The sequence below is a fragment of the Camellia sinensis genome, chromosome 15 (assembly GCF_055761805.1).
Source record: "Camellia sinensis isolate YWXY chromosome 15, ASM5576180v1, whole genome shotgun sequence".
Lineage (NCBI taxonomy): Eukaryota > Viridiplantae > Streptophyta > Magnoliopsida > Ericales > Theaceae > Camellia > Camellia sinensis.
In genome coordinates, this window is record NC_138975.1 from 1,634,292 (window position 1) to 1,654,432 (window position 20,141).

Here is a 20,141-nt window from a genome sequence, read left to right on the forward strand (position 1 = left end):
CCCCGTATTTACATATCTGCCACTGTGCAGGAGAATCCGCATTCGAGTGTTCGAACCGTAATGCGCAAGCAATGGTATCGAAACCCCGTATTTACATATCTGCCACTGTGCAGGAGAATCCGTATAGGTGTTCGAGTGTTCGAACCGTAATGTGCAAGAAATGGTACGGAAACCCCGTATTTACATATCTGCCACTGTGTAGGAGAATCCGCATAGGTGTTCGAGTGTTCGAACCGTAACGTGCAAGAAATGGTATGTAAACCCCGTATTTACATATCTGCCACTGTGCAGGAGAATCCATATAGGTGTTCGAGTGTTCGAACCGTAACGCGCAAGAAATGGTTCCGAAACCCCGTATTTACATATCTGCCACTATGCAGGAGAATCCGTATAGGTGTTCGAGTGTTCGAACCGTAATGCGCAAGAAATGGTACCGAAACCCCGTATTTACATATCTGCCACTGTGCAGGAGAATCCGCATAGGTGCTCGAGTGTTCGAACCGTAATGCGCAAGAAATGGAACCGAAACCCCGTATTTACATATCTGCCACTGTGCAGGAGAACCCGTATAGGTGTTCAAGTGTTCGAACCGTAATGCGCAAGAAATGGTACGGAAACCCCGTATTTACATATCTGCCACTGTGCAGGAGAATCCGTATAGGTGTTCGAGTGTTCGAACCGTAATGCGTGAGAAATGGTATGTAAACCCTGTATTTACATATCTGCCACTGTGCTGGATAATCCGTATAGGTGTTCGACTGTTCGAACCGTAATGCGCCAGAAATGGTACCGAAACCCCGTATTTACATATCTGCCACTGTGCAGGAGAATCCGTATAGGTGTTCGAGTGTTCGAACCGTAATGCGCAAGAAATGGTACGGAAACCCCGTATTTACATATCTGCCACTGTGCAGGAGAATCCGCATTCGAGTGTTCGAACCGTAATGCGCAAGAAATGGTATCGAAACCCCGTATTTACATATCTGCCACTGTGCAGGAGAATCCGTATAGGTGTTCGAGTGTTCGAACCGTAATGTGCAAGAAATGGTACGGAAACCCTGTATTTACATATCTGCCACTGTGTAGGAGAATCCGCATAGGTGTTCGAGTGTTCGAACCGTAACGTGCAAGAAATGGTATGTAAACCCCGTATTTACATATCTGCCACTGTGCAGGAGAATCCATATAGGTGTTCGAGTGTTCGAACCGTAACGCGCAAGAAATGGTTCCGAAACCCCGTATTTACATATCTGCCACTATGCCGGAGAATCCGTATAGGTGTTCGAGTGTTCGAACCGTAATGCGCAAGAAATGGTACGGAAACCCCGTATTTACATATCTGCCACTGTGCAGGATAATCCGTATCGGTGTTCGATTGTTCGAACCGTAATGCGCAAGAAATGGTATGTAAACCCCGTATTTACATATCTGCCACTGTGCAGGAGAATCCGTATAGGAGTTCGAGTGTTCGAACCGTAATGCGCAAGAAATGGTACGGAAACCCCGTATTCACATATCTGCTACTGTGCCGGAGAATCCGTATAGGTGTTCGATTGTTCGAACCGTAATGCGCAAGAAATGGTATGTAAACCCCGTATTTACATATCTGCCACTGTGCAGGAGAATCCGTATAGGTGTTCGAGTGTTCGAACCGTAATGCGCAAGAAATGGTACGGAAACCACGTATTTACATATCTGCCACTGTGGAGGAGAATCCGTATAGGTGTTCGAGTGTTCGAACCGTAATGCGTGAGAAATGGTATGTAAACCCCGTATTTACATATCTGCCACTGTGTTGGATAATCCGTATAGGTGTTCGACTGTTCGAACCGTAATGCGCCAGAAATGGTACCGAAACCCCGTATTTACATATCTGCCACTGTGCAGGAGAATCCGAATAGGTGTTCGAGTGTTCGAACCGTAATGCGCAAGAAATGATATGTAAACCCGTATTTACATATCTGCCACTGTGCAGGAGAATCCGTATAGGTGTTCGAGTGTTCGAACCGTAATGCGCAAGAAATGGTATGGAAACCCCGTATTTACATATCTGCCACTGTGCAGGAGAATCCGTATAGGTGTTCGATTGTTCGAACCGTAATGCGCAAGAAATGGTATGTAAACCCCGTATTTACATATCTGCCACTGTGCAGGAGAATCCGTATTGGAGTTCGAGTGTTCGAACCGTAATGCGCAAGAAATGGTACGGAAACCCCGTATTTACATATCTGCTACTGTGCCGGAGAATCCGTATAGGTGTTCGATTGTTCGAACCGTAATGTGCAAGAAATGGTATGTAAACCCCGTATTTACATATCTGCCACTGTGCAGGAGAATCCGTATAGGTGTTCGAGTGTTCGAACCGTAATGCGCAAGAAATGGTACGAAAACCCCGTATTTACATATCTGCCACTGTGCAGGAGAATCCGTATAGGTGTTCGAGTGTTCGAACCGTAATGCGTGAGAAATGGTATGTAAACCCCGTATTTACATATCTGCCACTGTGCTGGATAATCCGTATAGGTGTTCGACTGTTCGAACCGTAATGCACCAGAAATGGTACCGAAACCCCGTATTTACATATCTGCCACTGTGCAGGAGAATCCGTATAGGTGTTCGAGTGTTCGAACCGTAATGCGCTAGAAATGGTACGGAAACCCCGTATTTACATATCTGCCACTGTGCAGGAGAATCCGCATTCGAGTGTTCGAACCGTAATGCGCAAGAAATGGTATCGAAACCCCGTATTTACATATCTGCCACTGTGCAGGAGAATCCGTATAGGTGTTCGAGTGTTCGAACCGTAATGTGCAAGAAATGGTACGGAAACCCCGTATTTACATATCTGCCACTGTGTAGGAGAATCCGCATAGGTGTTCGAGTGTTCGAACCGTAACGTGCAAGAAATGGTATGTAAACCCCGTATTTACATATCTGCAACTGTGCAGGAGAATCCATATAGGTGTTCGAGTGTTCGAACCGTAACGCGCAAGAAATGGTTCCGAAACCCCGTATTTACATATCTGCCACTATGCAGGAGAATCCGTATAGGTGTTCGAGTGTTCGAACCGTAATGCGCAAGAAATGGTACCGAAACCCCGTATTTACATATCTGCCACTGTGCAGGAGAATCCGCATAGGTGCTCGAGTGTTCGAACCGTAATGCGCAAGAAATGGAACCGAAACCCCGTATTTACATATCTGCCACTGTGCAGGAGAACCCGTATAGGTGTTCAAGTGTTCGAACCGTAATGCGCAAGAAATGGTAGGGAAACCCCGTATTTACATATCTGCCACTGTGCAGGAGAATCCGTATAGGTGTTCGAGTGTTCGAACCGTAATGCGTGAGAAATGGTATGTAAACCCCGTATTTACATATCTGCCACTGTGCTGGATAATCCGTATAGGTGTTCGACTGTTCGAACCGTAATGCGCCAGAAATGGTACCGAAACCCCGTATTTACATATCTGCCACTGTGCAGGAGAATCCGTATAGGTGTTCGAGTGTTCGAACCGTAATGCGCAAGAAATGGTACGGAAACCCCGTATTTACATATCTGCCACTGTGCAGGAGAATCCGCATTCGAGTGTTCGAACCGTAATGCGCAAGAAATGGTATCGAAACCCCGTATTTACATATCTGCCACTGTGCAGGAGAATCCGTATAGGTGTTCGAGTGTTCGAACCGTAATGTGCAAGAAATGGTACGGAAACCCCGTATTTACATATCTGCCACTGTGCAGGAGAATCCGTATAGGTGTTCGAGTGTTCGAACCGTAATGCGTGAGAAATGGTATGTAAACCCCGTATTTACATATCTGCCACTGTGCTGGATAATCCGTATAGGTGTTCGACTGTTCGAACCGTAATGCGCCAGAAATGGTACCGAAACCCTGTATTTACATATCTGCCACTGTGCAGGAGAATCCGTATAGGTGTTCGAGTGTTCGAACCGTAATGCGCAAGAAATGGTACGGAAACCCCGTATTTACATATCTGCCACTGTGCAGGAGAATCCGCATTCGAGTGTTCGAACCGTAATGCGCAAGAAATGGTATCGAAACCCCGTATTTACATATCTGCCACTGTGCAGGAGAATCCGTATAGGTGTTCGAGTGTTCGAACCGTAATGTGCAAGAAATGGTACGGAAACCCCGTATTTACATATCTGCCACTGTGTAGCAGAATCCGCATAGGTGTTCGAGTGTTCGAACCGTAACGTGCAAGAAATGGTATGTAAACCCCGTATTTATATATCTGCCACTGTGCAGGAGAATCCATATAGGTGTTCGAGTGTTCGAACCGTAACGCGCAAGAAATGGTTCCGAAACCCCGTATTTACATATCTGCCACCATGCCGGAGAATCCGTATAGGTGTTCGAGTGTTCGAACCGTAATGCGCAAGAAATGGTACCGAAACCCCGTATTTACATATCTGCCACTGTGCAGGAGAATCCGCATAGGTGCTCGAGTGTTCGAACCGTAATGCGCAAGAAATGGAACCGAAACCCCGTATTTACATATCTGCCACTGTGCAGGAGAACCCGTATAGGTGTTCAAGTGTTCGAACCGTAATGCGCAAGAAATGGTACGGAAACCCCGTATTTACATATCTGCCACTGTGCAGGAGAATCCGTATAGGTGTTCGAGTGTTCGAACCGTAATGCGTGAGAAATGGTATGTAAACCCCGTATTTACATATCTGCCACTGTGCTGGATAATCCGTATAGGTGTTCGACTGTTCGAACCGTAATGCGCCAGAAATGGTACCGAAACCCCGTATTTACATATCTGCCACTGTGCAGGAGAATCCGTATAGGTGTTCGAGTGTTCGAACCGTAATGCGCAAGAAATGGTACGGAAACCCCGTATTTACATGTCTGCCACTGTGCAGGAGAATCCGCATTCGAGTGTTCGAACCGTAATGCGCAAGAAATGGTATCGAAACCCCGTATTTACATATCTGCCACTGTGCAGGAGAATCCGTATAGGTGATCGAGTGTTCGAACCGTAATGTGCAAGAAATGGTACGGAAACCCCGTATTTACATATCTGCCACTGTGCAGGAGAATCCGTATAGGTGTTCGAGTGTTCGAACCGTAATGCGTGAGAAATGGTATGTAAACCCCGTATTTACATATCTGCCACTGTGCTGGATAATCCGTATAGGTGTTCGACTGTTCGAACCGTAATGCGCCAGAAATGGTACCGAAACCCTGTATTTACATATCTGCCACTGTGCAGGAGAATCCGTATAGGTGTTCGAGTGTTCGAACCGTAATGCGCAAGAAATGGTACGGAAACCCCGTATTTACATATCTGCCACTGTGCAGGAGAATCCGTATTCGAGTGTTCGAACCGTAATGCGCAAGAAATGGTATCGAAACCCCGTATTTACATATCTGCCACTGTGCAGGAGAATCCGTATAGGTGTTCGAGTGTTCGAACCGTAATGTGCAAGAAATGGTACGGAAACCCCGTATTTACATATCTGCCACTGTGTAGCAGAATCCGCATAGGTGTTCGAGTGTTCGAACCGTAACGTGCAAGAAATGGTATGTAAACCCCGTATTTATATATCTGCCACTGTGCAGGAGAATCCATATAGGTGTTCGAGTGTTCGAACCGTAACGCGCAAGAAATGGTTCCGAAACCCCGTATTTACATATCTGCCACCATGCCGGAGAATCCGTATAGGTGTTCGAGTGTTCGAACCGTAATGCGCAAGAAATGGTACCGAAACCCCGTATTTACATATCTGCCACTGTGCAGGAGAATCCGCATAGGTGCTCGAGTGTTCGAACCGTAATGCGCAAGAAATGGTACCGAAACCCCGTATTTACATATCTGCCACTGTGCAAGAGAACCCGTATAGGTGTTCAAGTGTTCGAACCGTAATGCGCAAGAAATGGTACGGAAACCCCGTATATACATATCTGCCACTGTGCAGGAGAATCCGTATAGGTGTTCGAGTGTTCGAACCGTAATGCGTGAGAAATGGTATGTAAACCCCGTATTTACATATCTGCCACTGTGCTGGATAATCCGTATAGGTGTTCGACTGTTCGAACCGTAATGCGCCAGAAATGGTACCGAAACCCCGTATTTACATATCTGCCACTGTGCAGGAGAATCCGTATAGGTGTTCGAGTGTTCCAACCGTAATGCGCAAGAAATGGTACGGAAACCCCGTATTTACATATCTGCCACTGTGCAGGAGAATCCGCATTCGAGTGTTCGAACCGTAATGCGCAAGAAATGGTATCGAAACCCCGTATTTACATATCTGCCACTGTGCAGGAGAACCCGTATAGGTGTTCAAGTGTTCGAACCGTAATGCGCAAGAAATGGTACGGAAACCCCGTATATACATATCTGCCACTGTGCAGGAGAATCCGTATAGGTGTTCGAGTGTTCGAACCGTAATGCGTGAGAAATGGTATGTAAACCCCGTATTTACATATCTGCCACTGTGCTGGATAATCCGTATAGGTGTTCGACTGTTCGAACCGTAATGCGCCAGAAATGGTACCGAAACCCCGTATTTACATATCTGCCACTGTGCAGGAGAATCCGTATAGGTGTTCGAGTGTTCGAACCGTAATGCGCAAGAAATGGTACGGAAACCCCGTATTTACATATCTGCCACTGTGCAGGAGAATCCGCATTCGAGTGTTCGAACCGTAATGCGCAAGAAATGGTATCGAAACCCCGTATTTACATATCTGCCACTGTGCAGGAGAATCCGTATAGGTGTTCGAGTGTTCGAACCGTAATGTGCAAGAAATGGTACGGAAACCCCGTATTTACATATCTGCCACTGTGTAGGAGAATCCGCATAGGTGTTCGAGTGTTCGAACCGTAACGTGCAAGAAATGGTATGTAAACCCCGTATTTACATATCTGCCACTGTGCAGGAGAATCCATATAGGTGTTCGAGTGTTCGAACCGTAACGCGCAAGAAATGGTTCCGAAACCCCGTATTTACATATCTGCCACTATGCCGGAGAATCCGTATAGGTGTTCGAGTGTTCGAACCGTAATGCGCAAGAAATGGTACGGAAACCCCGTATTTACATATCTGCCACTGTGCAGGATAATCCGTATCGGTGTTCGATTGTTCGAACCGTAATGCGCAAGAAATGGTATGTAAACCCCGTATTTACATATCTGCCACTGTGCAGGAGAATCCGTATAGGAGTTCGAGTGTTCGAACCGTAATGCGCAAGAAATGGTACGGAAACCCCGTATTCACATATCTGCTACTGTGCCGGAGAATCCGTATAGGTGTTCGATTGTTCGAACCGTAATGCGCAAGAAATGGTATGTAAACCCCGTATTTACATATCTGCCACTGTGCAGGAGAATCCGTATAGGTGTTCGAGTGTTCGAACCGTAATGCGCAAGAAATGGTACGGAAATCCCGTATTTACATATCTGCCACTGTGGAGGAGAATCCGTATAGGTGTTCGAGTGTTCGAACCGTAATGCGTGAGAAATGGTATGTAAACCCCGTATTTACATATCTGCCACTGTGCTGGATAATCCGTATAGGTGTTCGACTGTTCGAACCGTAATGCGCCAGAAATGGTACCGAAACCCCGTATTTACATATCTGCCACTGTGCAGGAGAATCCGAATAGGTGTTCGAGTGTTCGAACCGTAATGCGCAAGAAATGATATGTAAACCCGTATTTACATATCTGCCACTGTGCAGGAGAATCCGTATAGGTGTTCAAGTGTTCGAACCGTAATGCGCAAGAAATGGTATGGAAACCCCGTATTTACATATCTGCCACTGTGCAGGAGAATCCGTATAGGTGTTCGATTGTTCGAACCGTAATGCGCAAGAAATGCTATATAAACCCCGTATTTACATATCTGCCACTGTGCAGGAGAATCCGTATTGGAGTTCGAGTGTTCGAACCGTAATGCGCAAGAAATGGTACGGAAACCCCGTATTTACATATCTGCTACTGTGCCGGAGAATCCGTATAGGTGGTCGATTGTTCGAACCGTAATGCGCAAGAAATGGTATGTAAACCCCGTATTTACATATCTGCCACTGTGCAGGAGAATCCGTATAGGTGTTCGAGTGTTCGAACCGTAATGCGCAAGAAATGGTACGGAAACCCCGTATTTACATATCTGCCACTGTGCAGGAGAATCCGTATAGGTGTTCGAGTGTTCGAACCGTAATGCGTGAGAAATGGTATGTAAACCCCGTATTTACATATCTGCCACTGTGCTGGATAATCCGTATAGGTGTTCGACTGTTCGAACCGTAATGCACCAGAAATGGTACCGAAACCCCGTATTTACATATCTGCCACTGTGCAGGAGAATCCGTATAGGTGTTCGAGTGTTCGAACCGTAATGCGCTAGAAATGGTACGGAAACCCTGTATTTACATATCTGCCACTGTGCAGGAGAATCCGCATTCGAGTGTTCGAACCGTAATGCGCAAGAAATGGTATCGAAACCCCGTATTTACATATCTGCCACTGTGCAGGAGAATCCGTATAGGTGTTCGAGTGTTCGAACCGTAATGTGCAAGAAATGGTACCGAAACCCCGTATTTACATATCTGCCACTGTGTAGGAGAATCCGCATAGGTGTTCGAGTGTTCGAACCGTAACGTGCAAGAAATGGTATGTAAACCCCGTATTTACATATCTGCAACTGTGCAGGAGAATCCATATAGGTGTTCGAGTGTTCGAACCGTAACGCGCAAGAAATGGTTCCGAAACCCCGTATTTACATATCTGCCACTATGCAGGAGAATCCGTATAGGTGTTCGAGTGTTCGAACCGTAATGCGCAAGAAATGGAACCGAAACCCCGTATTTACATATCTGCCACTGTGCAGGAGAATCCGCATAGGTGCTCGAGTGTTCGAACCGTAATGCGCAAGAAATGGAACCGAAACCCCGTATTTACATATCTGCCACTGTGCAGGAGAACCCGTATAGGTGTTCAAGTGTTCGAACCGTAATGCGCAAGAAATGGTACGGAAACCCCGTATTTACATATCTGCCACTGTGCAGGAGAATCCGTACAGGTGTTCGAGTGTTCGAACCGTAATGCGTGAGAAATGGTATGTAAACCCCGTATTTACATATCTGCCACTGTGCTGGATAATCCGTATAGGTGTTCGACTGTTCGAACCGTAATGCGCCAGAAATGGCACCGAAACCCCGTATTTACATATCTGCCACTGTGCAGGAGAATCCGTATAGGTGTTCGAGTGTTCGAACCGTAATGCGCAAGAAATGGTACGGAAACCCCGTATTTACATATCTGCCACTGTGCAGGAGAATCCGCATTCGAGTGTTCGAACCGTCATGCGCAAGAAATGGTATCGAAACCCCGTATTTACATATCTGCCACTGTGCAGGAGAATCCGTATTGGTGTTCGAGTGTTCGAACCGTAATGTGCAAGAAATGGTACGGAAACCCTGTATTTACATATCTGCCACTGTGTAGGAGAATCCGCATAGGTGTTCGAGTGTTCGAACCGTAACGTGCAAGAAATGGTATGTAAACCCCGTATTTACATATCTGCCACTGTGCAGGAGAATCCATATAGGTGTTCGAGTGTTCGAACCGTAACGCGCAAGAAATGGTTCCGAAACCCCGTATTTACATATCTGCCACTATGCCGGAGAATCCGTGTAGGTGTTCGAGTGTTCGAACCGTAATGCGCAAGAAATGGTACGGAAACCCCGTATTTACATATCTGCCACTGTGCAGGAGAATCCGTATCGGTGTTCGATTGTTCGAACCGTAATGCGCAAGAAATGGTATGTAAACCCCGTATTTACATATCTGCCACTGTGCAGGAGAATCCGTATAGGAGTTCGAGTGTTCGAACCGTAATGCGCAAGAAATGGTACGGAAACCCCGTATTCACATATCTGCTACTGTGCCGGAGAATCCGTACAGGTGTTCGATTGTTCGAACCGTAATGCGCAAGAAATGGTATGTAAACCCCGTATTTACATATCTGCCACTGTGCAGGAGAATCCGTATAGGTGTTCGAGTGTTCGAACCGTAATGCGCAAGAAATGGAACGGAAACCACGTATTTACATATCTGCCACTGTGGAGGAGAATCCGTATAGGTGTTCGAGTGTTCGAACCGTAATGCGTGAGAAATGGTATGTAAACCCCGTATTTACATATCTGCCACTGTGTTGGATAATCCGTATAGGTGTTCGACTGTTCGAACCGTAATGCGCCAGAAATGGTACCGAAACCCCGTATTTACATATCTGCCACTGTGCAGGAGAATCCGAATAGGTGTTCGAGTGTTCGAACCGTAATGCGCAAGAAATGATATGTAAACCCGTATTTACATATCTGCCACTGTGCAGGAGAATCCGTATAGGTGTTCGAGTGTTCGAACCGTAATGCAAAAGAAATGGTATGGAAACCCCGTATTTACATATCTGCCACTGTGCAGGAGAATCCGTATAGGTGTTCGATTGTTCGAACCGTAATGCGCAAGAAATGGTATGTAAACCCCGTATTTACATATCTGCCACTGTGCAGGAGAATCCGTATTGGAGTTCGAGTGTTCGAACCGTAATGCGCAAGAAATGGTACGGAAACCCCGTATTTACATATCTGCTACTGTGCCGGAGAATCCGTATAGGTGTTCGATTGTTCGAACCGTAATGTGCAAGAAATGGTATGTAAACCCCGTATTTACATATCTGCCACTGTGCAGGAGAATCCGTATAGGTGTTCGAGTGTTCGAACCGTAATGCGCAAGAAATGGTACGAAAACCCCGTATTTACATATCTGCCACTGTGCAGGAGAATCCGTATAGGTGTTCGAGTGTTCGAACCGTAATGCGTGAGAAATGGTATGTAAACCCCGTATTTACATATCTGCCACTGTGCTGGATAATCCGTATAGGTGTTCGACTGTTCGAACCGTAATGCACCAGAAATGGTACCGAAACCCCGTATTTACATATCTGCCACTGTGTAGGAGAATCCGTATAGGTGTTCGAGTGTTCGAACCGTAATGCGCTAGAAATGGTACGGAAACCCCGTATTAACATATCTGCCACTGTGCAGGAGAATCCGCATTCGAGTGTTCGAACCGTAATGCGCAAGAAATGGTATCGAAACCCCGTATTTACATATCTGCCACTGTGCAGGAGAATCCGTATAGGTGTTCGAGTGTTCGATCCGTAATGTGCAAGAAATGGTACGGAAACCCCGTATTTACATATCTGCCACTGTGTAGGAGAATCCGCATAGGTGTTCGAGTGTTCGAACCGTAACGTGCAAGAAATGGTATGTAAACCCCGTATTTACATATCTGCAACTGTGCAGGAGAATCCATATAGGTGTTCGAGTGTTCGAACCGTAACGCGCAAGAAATGGTTCCGAAACCCCGTATTTACATATCTGCCACTATGCAGGAGAATCCGTATAGGTGTTCGAGTGTTCGAACCGTAATGCGCAAGAAATGGTACCGAAACCCCGTATTTACATATCTGCCACTGTGCAGGAGAATCCGCATAGGTGCTCGAGTGTTCGAACCGTAATGCGCAAGAAATGGAACCGAAACCCCGTATTTACATATCTGCCACTGTGCAGGAGAACCCGTATAGGTGTTCAAGTGTTCGAACCGTAATGCGCAAGAAATGGTACGGAAACCCCGTATTTACATATCTGCCACTGTGCAGGAGAATCCGTATAGGTGTTCGAGTGTTCGAACCGTAATGCGTGAGAAATGGTATGTAAACCCCGTATTTACATATCTGCCACTGTGCTGGATAATCCGTATAGGTGTTCGACTGTTCGAACCGTAATGCGCCAGAAATGGTACCGAAACCCCGTATTTACATATCTGCCACTGTGCAGGAGAATCCGTATAGGTGTTCGAGTGTTCGAACCGTGATGCGCAAGAAATGGTACGGAAACCCCGTATTTACATATCTGCCACTGTGCAGGAGAATCCGCATTCGAGTGTTCGAACCGTAATGCGCAAAAAATGGTATCGAAACCCCGTATTTACATATCTGCCACTGTGCAGGAGAATCCGTATAGGTGTTCGAGTGTTCGAACCGTAATGTGCAAGAAATGGTACGGAAACCCCGTATTTACATATCTGCCACTGTGTAGCAGAATCCGCATAGGTGTTCGAGTGTTCGAACCGTAACGTGCAAGAAATGGTATGTAAACCCCGTATTTATATATCTGCCACTGTGCAGGAGAATCCATATAGGTGTTCGAGTGTTCGAACCGTAACGCGCAAGAAATGGTTCCGAAACCCCGTATTTACATATCTGCCACTATGCCGGAGAATCCGTATAGGTGTTCGAGTGTTCGAACCGTAATGCGCAAGAAATGGTACCGAAACCCCGTATTTACATATCTGCCACTGTGCAGGAGAATCCGCATAGGTGCTCGAGTGTTCGAACCGTAATGCGCAAGAAATGGTACCGAAACCCCGTATTTACATATCTGCCACTGTGCAAGAGAACCCGTATAGGTGTTCAAGTGTTCGAACCGTAATGCGCAAGAAATGGTACGGAAACCCCGTATATACATATCTGCCACTGTGCAGGAGAATCCGTATAGGTGTTCGAGTGTTCGAACCGTAATGCGTGAGAAATGGTATGTAAACCCCGTATTTACATATCTGCCACTGTGCTGGATAATCCGTATAGGTGTTCGACTGTTCGAACCGTAATGCGCCAGAAATGGTACCGAAACCCCGTATGTACATATCTGCCACTGTGCAGGAGAATCCGTATAGGTGTTCGAGTGTTCGAACCGTAATGCGCAAGAAATGGTACGGAAACCCCGTATTTACATATCTGCCACTGTGCAGGAGAATCCGCATTCGAGTGTTCGAACCGTAATGCGCAAGAAATGGTATCGAAACCCCGTATTTACATATCTGCCACTGTGTAGGAGAATCCGTATAGGTGTTCGAGTGTTCGAACCGTAATGTGCAAGAAATGGTACGGAAACCCCGTATTTAAATATCTGCCACTGTGCAGGAGAATCCGTATAGGTGTTCGAGTGTTCGAACCGTAATGCGTGAGAAATGGTATGTAAACCCCGTATTTACATATCTGCCACTGTGCTGGATATTCCGTATAGGTGTTCGACTGTTCGAACCGTAATGCGCCAGAAATGGTACCGAAACCCCGTATTTACATATCTGCCACTGTGCAGGAGAATCCGTATAGGTGTTCGAGTGTGCGAACCGTAATGCGCAAGAAATGGTACGGAAACCCCGTATTTACATATCTGCCACTGTGCAGGAGAATCCGCATTCGAGTGTTCGAACCGTAATGCGCAAGAAATGGTATCGAAACCCCGTATTTACATATCTGCCACTGTGCAGGAGAATCCGTATAGGTGTTCGAGTGTTCGAACCGTAATGTGCAAGAAATGGTACGGAAACCCCGTATTTACATATCTGCCACTGTGTAGGAGAATCCGCATAGGTGTTCGAGTGTTCGAACCGTAACGTGCAAGAAATGGTATGTAAACCCCGTATTTACATATCTGCCACTGTGCAGGAGAATCCATATAGGTGTTCGAGTGTTCGAACCGTAACGCGCAAGAAATGGTTCCGAAATCCCGTATTTACATATCTGCCACTATGCAGGAGAATCCGTATAGGTGTTCGAGTGTTCGAACCGTAATGCGCAAGAAATGGTACCGAAACCCCGTATTTACATATCTGCCACTGTGCAGGAGAATCCGCATAGCTGCTCGAGTGTTCGAACCGTAATGCGCAAGAAATGGTACCGAAACCCCGTATTTACATATCTGCCACTGTGCAGGAGAACCCGTATAGGTGTTCAAGTGTTTGAACCGTAATGCGCAAGAAATGGTACGGAAACCCCGTATATACATATCTGCCACTGTGCAGGAGAATCCGTATAGGTGGTCGAGTGTTCGAACCGTAATGCGTGAGAAATGGTATGTAAACCCCGTATTTACATATCTGCCACTGTGCTGGATAATCCATATAGGTGTTCGACTGTTCGAACCGTAATGCGCCAGAAATGGTACCGAAACCCCGTATTTACATATCTGCCACTGTGCAGGAGAATCCGTATAGGTGTTCGAGTGTTCGAACCGTAATGCGCAAGAAATGGTACGGAAACCCCGTATTTACATATCTGCCACTGTGCAGGAGAATCCGCATTCGAGTGTTCGAACCGTAATGCGCAAGAAATGGTATCGAAACCCCGTATTTACATATCTGCCACTGTGCAGGAGAATCCGTATAGGTGTTCGAGTGTTCGAACCATAATGTGCAAGAAATGGTACGGAAACCCCGTATTTACATATCTGCCACTGTGCAGGAGAATCCGTATAGGTGTTCGAGTGTTCGAACCGTAATGCGTGAGAAATGGTATGTAAATCCCGTATTTGCATATCTGCCACTGTGCTGGATAATCCGTATAGGTGTTCGACTGTTCGAACCGTAATGCGCCAGAAATGGTACCGAAACCCCGTATTTACATATCTGCCACTGTGCAGGAGAATCCGTATAGGTGTTCGAGTGTTCGAACCGTAATGCGCAAGAAATGGTACGGAAACCCCGTATTTACATATCTGCCACTGTGCAGGAGAATCCGCATTCGAGTGTTCGAACCGTAATGCGCAAGAAATGGTATCGAAACCCCGTATTTACATATCTGCCACTGTGCAGGAGAATCCGTATAGGTGTTCGAGTGTTCGAACCGTAATGTGCAAGAAATGGTACGGAAACCCCGTATTTACATATCTGCCACTGTGCAGGAGAATCCGTATAGGTGTTCGAGTGTTCGAACCGTAATGCGTGAGAAATGGTATGTAAATCCCGTATTTGCATATCTGCCGCTGTGCTGGATAATCCGTATAGGTGTTCGACTGTTCGAACCGTAATGCGCCAGAAATGGTACCGAAACCCCGTATTTACATATCTGCCACTGTGCAGGAGAATCCGTATAGGTGTTCGAGTGTTCGAACCGTAATGCGCAAGAAATGGTACGGAAACCCCGTATTTACATATCTGCCACTGTGCAGGAGAATCCGCATTCGAGTGTTCGAACCGTAATGCGCAAGAAATGGTATCGAAACCCCGTATTTACATATCTGCCACTGTGCAGGAGAATCCGTATAGGTGTTCGAGTGTTCGAACCGTAATGTGCAAGAAATGGTACGAAAACCCCGTATTTACATATCTGCCACTGTGTAGGAGAATCCGCATAGGTGTTCGAGTGTTCGAACCGTAACGTGCAAGAAATGGTATGTAAACCCCGTATTTACATATCTGCCACTGTGCAGGAGAATCCATATAGGTGTTCGAGTGTTCGAACCGTAACGCGCAAGAAATGGTTCCGAAACCCCGTATTTACATATCTGCCACTATGCAGGAGAATCCGTATAGGTGTTCGAGTATTCGAACCGTAATGCGCAAGAAATGGTACCGAAACCCCGTATTTACATATCTGCCACTGTGCAGGAGAATCCGCATAGGTGCTCGAGTGTTCGAACCGTAATGCGCAAGAAATGGTACCGAAACCCCGTATTTACATATCTGCCACTGTGCAGGAGAACCCGTATAGGTGTTCAAGTGTTCGAACCGTAATGCGCAAGAAATGGTACGGAAACCCCGTATATACATATCTGCCACTGTGCAGGAGAATCCGTATAGGTGTTCGAGTGTTCGAACCGTAATGCGTGAGAAATGGTATGTAAACCCCGTATTTACATATCTGCCACTGTGCTGGATAATCCGTATAGGTGTTCGACTGTTCGAACCGTAATGCGCCAGAAATGGTACCGAAACCCCGTATTTACATATCTGCCACTGTGCAGGAGAATCCGTATAGGTGTTCGAGTGTTCGAACCGTAATGCGCAAGAAATGGTACGGAAACCCCGTATTTACATATCTGCCACTGTGCAGGAGAATCCGCATTCGAGTGTTCGAACCGTAATGCGCAAGAAATGGTATCGAAACCCCGTATTTACATATCTGCCACTGTGCAGGAGAATCCGTATAGGTGTTCGAGTGTTCGAACCGTAATGTGCAAGAAATGGTACGGAAACCCCGTATTTACATATCTGCCACTGTGCAGGAGAATCCGTATAGGTGTTCGAGTGTTCGAACCGTAATGTGTGAGAAATGGTATGTAAACCCCGTATTTACATATCTGGCGCTGTGCTGGATAATCCGTATAGGTGTTCGACTGTTCGAACCGTAATGCGCCAGAAATGGTACCGAAACCCCGTATTTACATATCTGCCACTGTGCAGGAGAATCCGTATAGGTGTTCGAGTGTTCGAACCGTAATGCGCAAGAAATGGTACGGAAACCCCGTATTTACATATCTGCCACTGTGCAGGAGAATCCGCATTCGAGTGTTCGAACCGTAATGCGCAAGAAATGGTATCGAAACCCCATATTTACATATCTGCCACTGTGCAGGAGAATCCGTATAGGTGTTCGAGTGTTCGAACCGTAATGTGCAAGAAATGGTACGGAAACCCCGTATTTACATATCTGCCACTGTGTAGCAGAATCCGCATAGGTGTTCGAGTGTTCGAACCGTAACGTGCAAGAAATGGTATGTAAACCCCGTATTTATATATCTGCCACTGTGCAGGAGAATCCATATAGGTGTTCGAGTGTTCGAACCGTAACGCGCAAGAAATGGTTCCGAAACCCCGTATTTACATATCTGCCACTATGCCGGAGAATCCGTATAGGTGTTCGAGTGTTCGAACCGTAATGCGCAAGAAATGGTACCGAAACCCCGTATTTACATATCTGCCACTGTGCAGGAGAATCCGCATAGGTGCTCGAGTGTTCGAACCGTAATGCGCAAGAAATGGTACCGAAACCCCGTATTTACATATCTGCCACTATGCAAGAGAACCCGTATAGGTGTTCAAGTGTTCGAACCGTAATGCGCAAGAAATGGTACGGAAACCCCGTATATACATATCTGCCACTGTGCAGGAGAATCCGTATAGGTGTTCGAGTGTTCGAACCGTAATGCGTGAGAAATGGTATGTAAACCCCGTATTTACATATCTGCCACTGTGCTGGATAATCCGTATAGGTGTTCGACTGTTCGAACCGTAATGCGCCAGAAATGGTACCGAAACCCCGTATGTACATATCTGCCACTGTGCAGGAGAATCCGTATAGGTGTTCGAGTGTTCGAACCGTAATGCGCAAGAAATGGTACGGAAACCCCGTATTTACATATCTGCCACTGTGCAGGAGAATCCGCATTCGAGTGTTCGAACCGTAATGCGCAAGAAATGGTATCGAAACCCCGTATTTACATATCTGCCACTGTGCAGGAGAATCCGTATAGGTGTTCGAGTGTTCGAACCGTAATGTGCAAGAAATGGTACGGAAACCCCGTATTTACATATCTGCCACTGTGCAGGAGAATCCGTATAGGTGTTCGAGTGTTCGAACCGTAATGCGTGAGAAATGGTATGTAAACCCCGTATTTACATATCTGCCACTGTGCTGGATATTCCGTATAGGTGTTCGACTGTTCGAACCGTAATGCGCCAGAAATGGTACCGAAACCCCGTATTTACATATCTGCCACTGTGCAGGAGAATCCGTATAGGTGTTCGAGTGTGCGAACCGTAATGCGCAAGAAATGGTACGGAAACCCCGTATTTACATATCTGCCACTGTGCAGGAGAATCCGCATTCGAGTGTTCGAACCGTAATGCGCAAGAAATGGTATCGAAACCCCGTATTTACATATCTGCCACTGTGCAGGAGAATCCGTATAGGTGTTCGAGTGTTCGAACCGTAATGTGCAAGAAATGGTACGGAAACCCCGTATTTACATATCTGCCACTGTGTAGGAGAATCCGCATAGGTGTTCGAGTGTTCGAACCGTAACGTGCAAGAAATGGTATGTAAACCCCGTATTTACATATCTGCCACTGTGCAGGAGAATCCATATAGGTGTTCGAGTGTTCGAACCGTAACGCGCAAGAAATGGTTCCGAAACCCCGTATTTACATATCTGCCACTATGCAGGAGAATCCGTATAGGTGTTCGAGTGTTCGAACCGTAATGCGCAAGAAATGGTACCGAAACCCCGTATTTACATATCTGCCACTGTGCAGGAGAATCCGCATAGCTGCTCGAGTGTTCGAACCGTAATGCGCAAGAAATGGTACCGAAACCCCGTATTTACATATCTGCCACTGTGCAGGAGAACCCGTATAGGTGTTCAAGTGTTTGAACCGTAATGCGCAAGAAATGGTACGGAAACCCCGTATATACATATCTGCCACTGTGCAGGAGAATCCGTATAGGTGTTCGAGTGTTCGAACCGTAATGCGTGAGAAATGGTATGTAAACCCCGCATTTACATATCTGCCACTGTGCTGGATAATCCGTATAGGTGTTCGACTGTTCGAACCGTAATGCGCCAGAAATGGTACCGAAACCCCGTATTTACAGATCTGCCACTGTGCAGGAGAATCCGTATAGGTGTTCGAGTGTTCGAACCGTAATGCGCAAGAAATGGTACGGAAACCCCGTATTTACATATCTGCCACTGTGCAGGAGAATCCGCATTCGAGTGTTCGAACCGTAATGCGCAAGAAATGGTATCGAAACCCCGTATTTACATATCTGCCACTGTGCAGGAGAATCCGTATAGGTGTTCGAGTGTTCGAACCGTAATGTGCAAGAAATGGTACGGAAACCCCGTATTTACATATCTGCCACTGTGCAGGAGAATCCGTATAGGTGTTCGAGTGTTCGAACTGTAATGCGTGAGAAATGGTATGTAAACCCCGTATTTACATATCTGCCACTGTGCTGGATATTCCGTATAGGTGTTCGACTGTTCGAACCGTAATGCGCCAGAAATGGTACCGAAACCCCGTATTTACATATCTGCCACTGTGCAGGAGAATCCGTATAGGTGTTCGAGTGTGCGAACCGTAATGCGCAAGAAATGGTACGGAAACCCCGTATTTACATATCTGCCACTGTGCAGGAGAATCCGCATTCGAGTGTTCGAACCGTAATGCGCAAGAAATGGTATCGAAACCCCGTATTTACATATCTGCCACTGTGCAGGAGAATCCGTATAGGTGTTCGAGTGTTCGAACCGTAATGTGCAAGAAATGGTACGGAAACCCCGTATTTACATATCTGCCACTGTGTAGGAGAATCCGCATAGGTGTTCGAGTGTTCGAACCGTAACGTGCAAGAAATGGTATGTAAACCCCGTATTTACATATCTGCCACTGTGCAGGAGAATCCATATAGGTGTTCGAGTGTTCGAACCGTAACGCGCAAGAAATGGTTCCGAAACCCCGTATTTACATATCTGCCACTATGCAGGAGAATCCGTATAGGTGTTCGAGTGTTCGAACCGTAATGCGCAAGAAATGGTACCGAAACCCCGTATTTACATATCTGCCACTGTGCAGGAGAATCCGCATAGCTGCTCGAGTGTTCGAACCGTAATGCGCAAGAAATGGTACCGAAACCCCGTATTTACATATCTGCCACTGTGCAGGAGAACCCGTATAGGTGTTCAAGTGTTTGAACCGTAATGCGCAAGAAATGGTACGGAAACCCCGTATATACATATCTGCCACTGTGCAGGAGAATCCGTATAGGTGTTCGAGTGTTCGAACCGTAATGCGTGAGAAATGGTATGTAAACCCCGTATTTACATATCTGCCACTGTGCTGGATAATCCGTATAGGTGTTCGACTGTTCGAACCGTAATGCGCCAGAAATGGTACCGAAACCCCGTATTTACAGATCTGCCACTGTGCAGGAGAATCCGTATAGGTGTTCGAGTGTTCGAACCGTAATGCGCAAGAAATGGTACGGAAACCCCGTATTTACATATCTGCCACTGTGCAGGAGAATCCGCATTCGAGTGTTCGAACCGTAATGCGCAAGAAATGGTATCGAAACCCCGTATTTACATATCTGCCACTGTGCAGGAGAATCCGTATAGGTGTTCGAGTGTTCGAACCGTAATGTGCAAGAAATGGTACGGAAACCCCGTATTTACATATCTGCCACTGTGCAGGAGAATCCGTATAGGTGTTCGAGTGTTCGAACCGTAATGCGTGAGAAATGGTATGTAAATC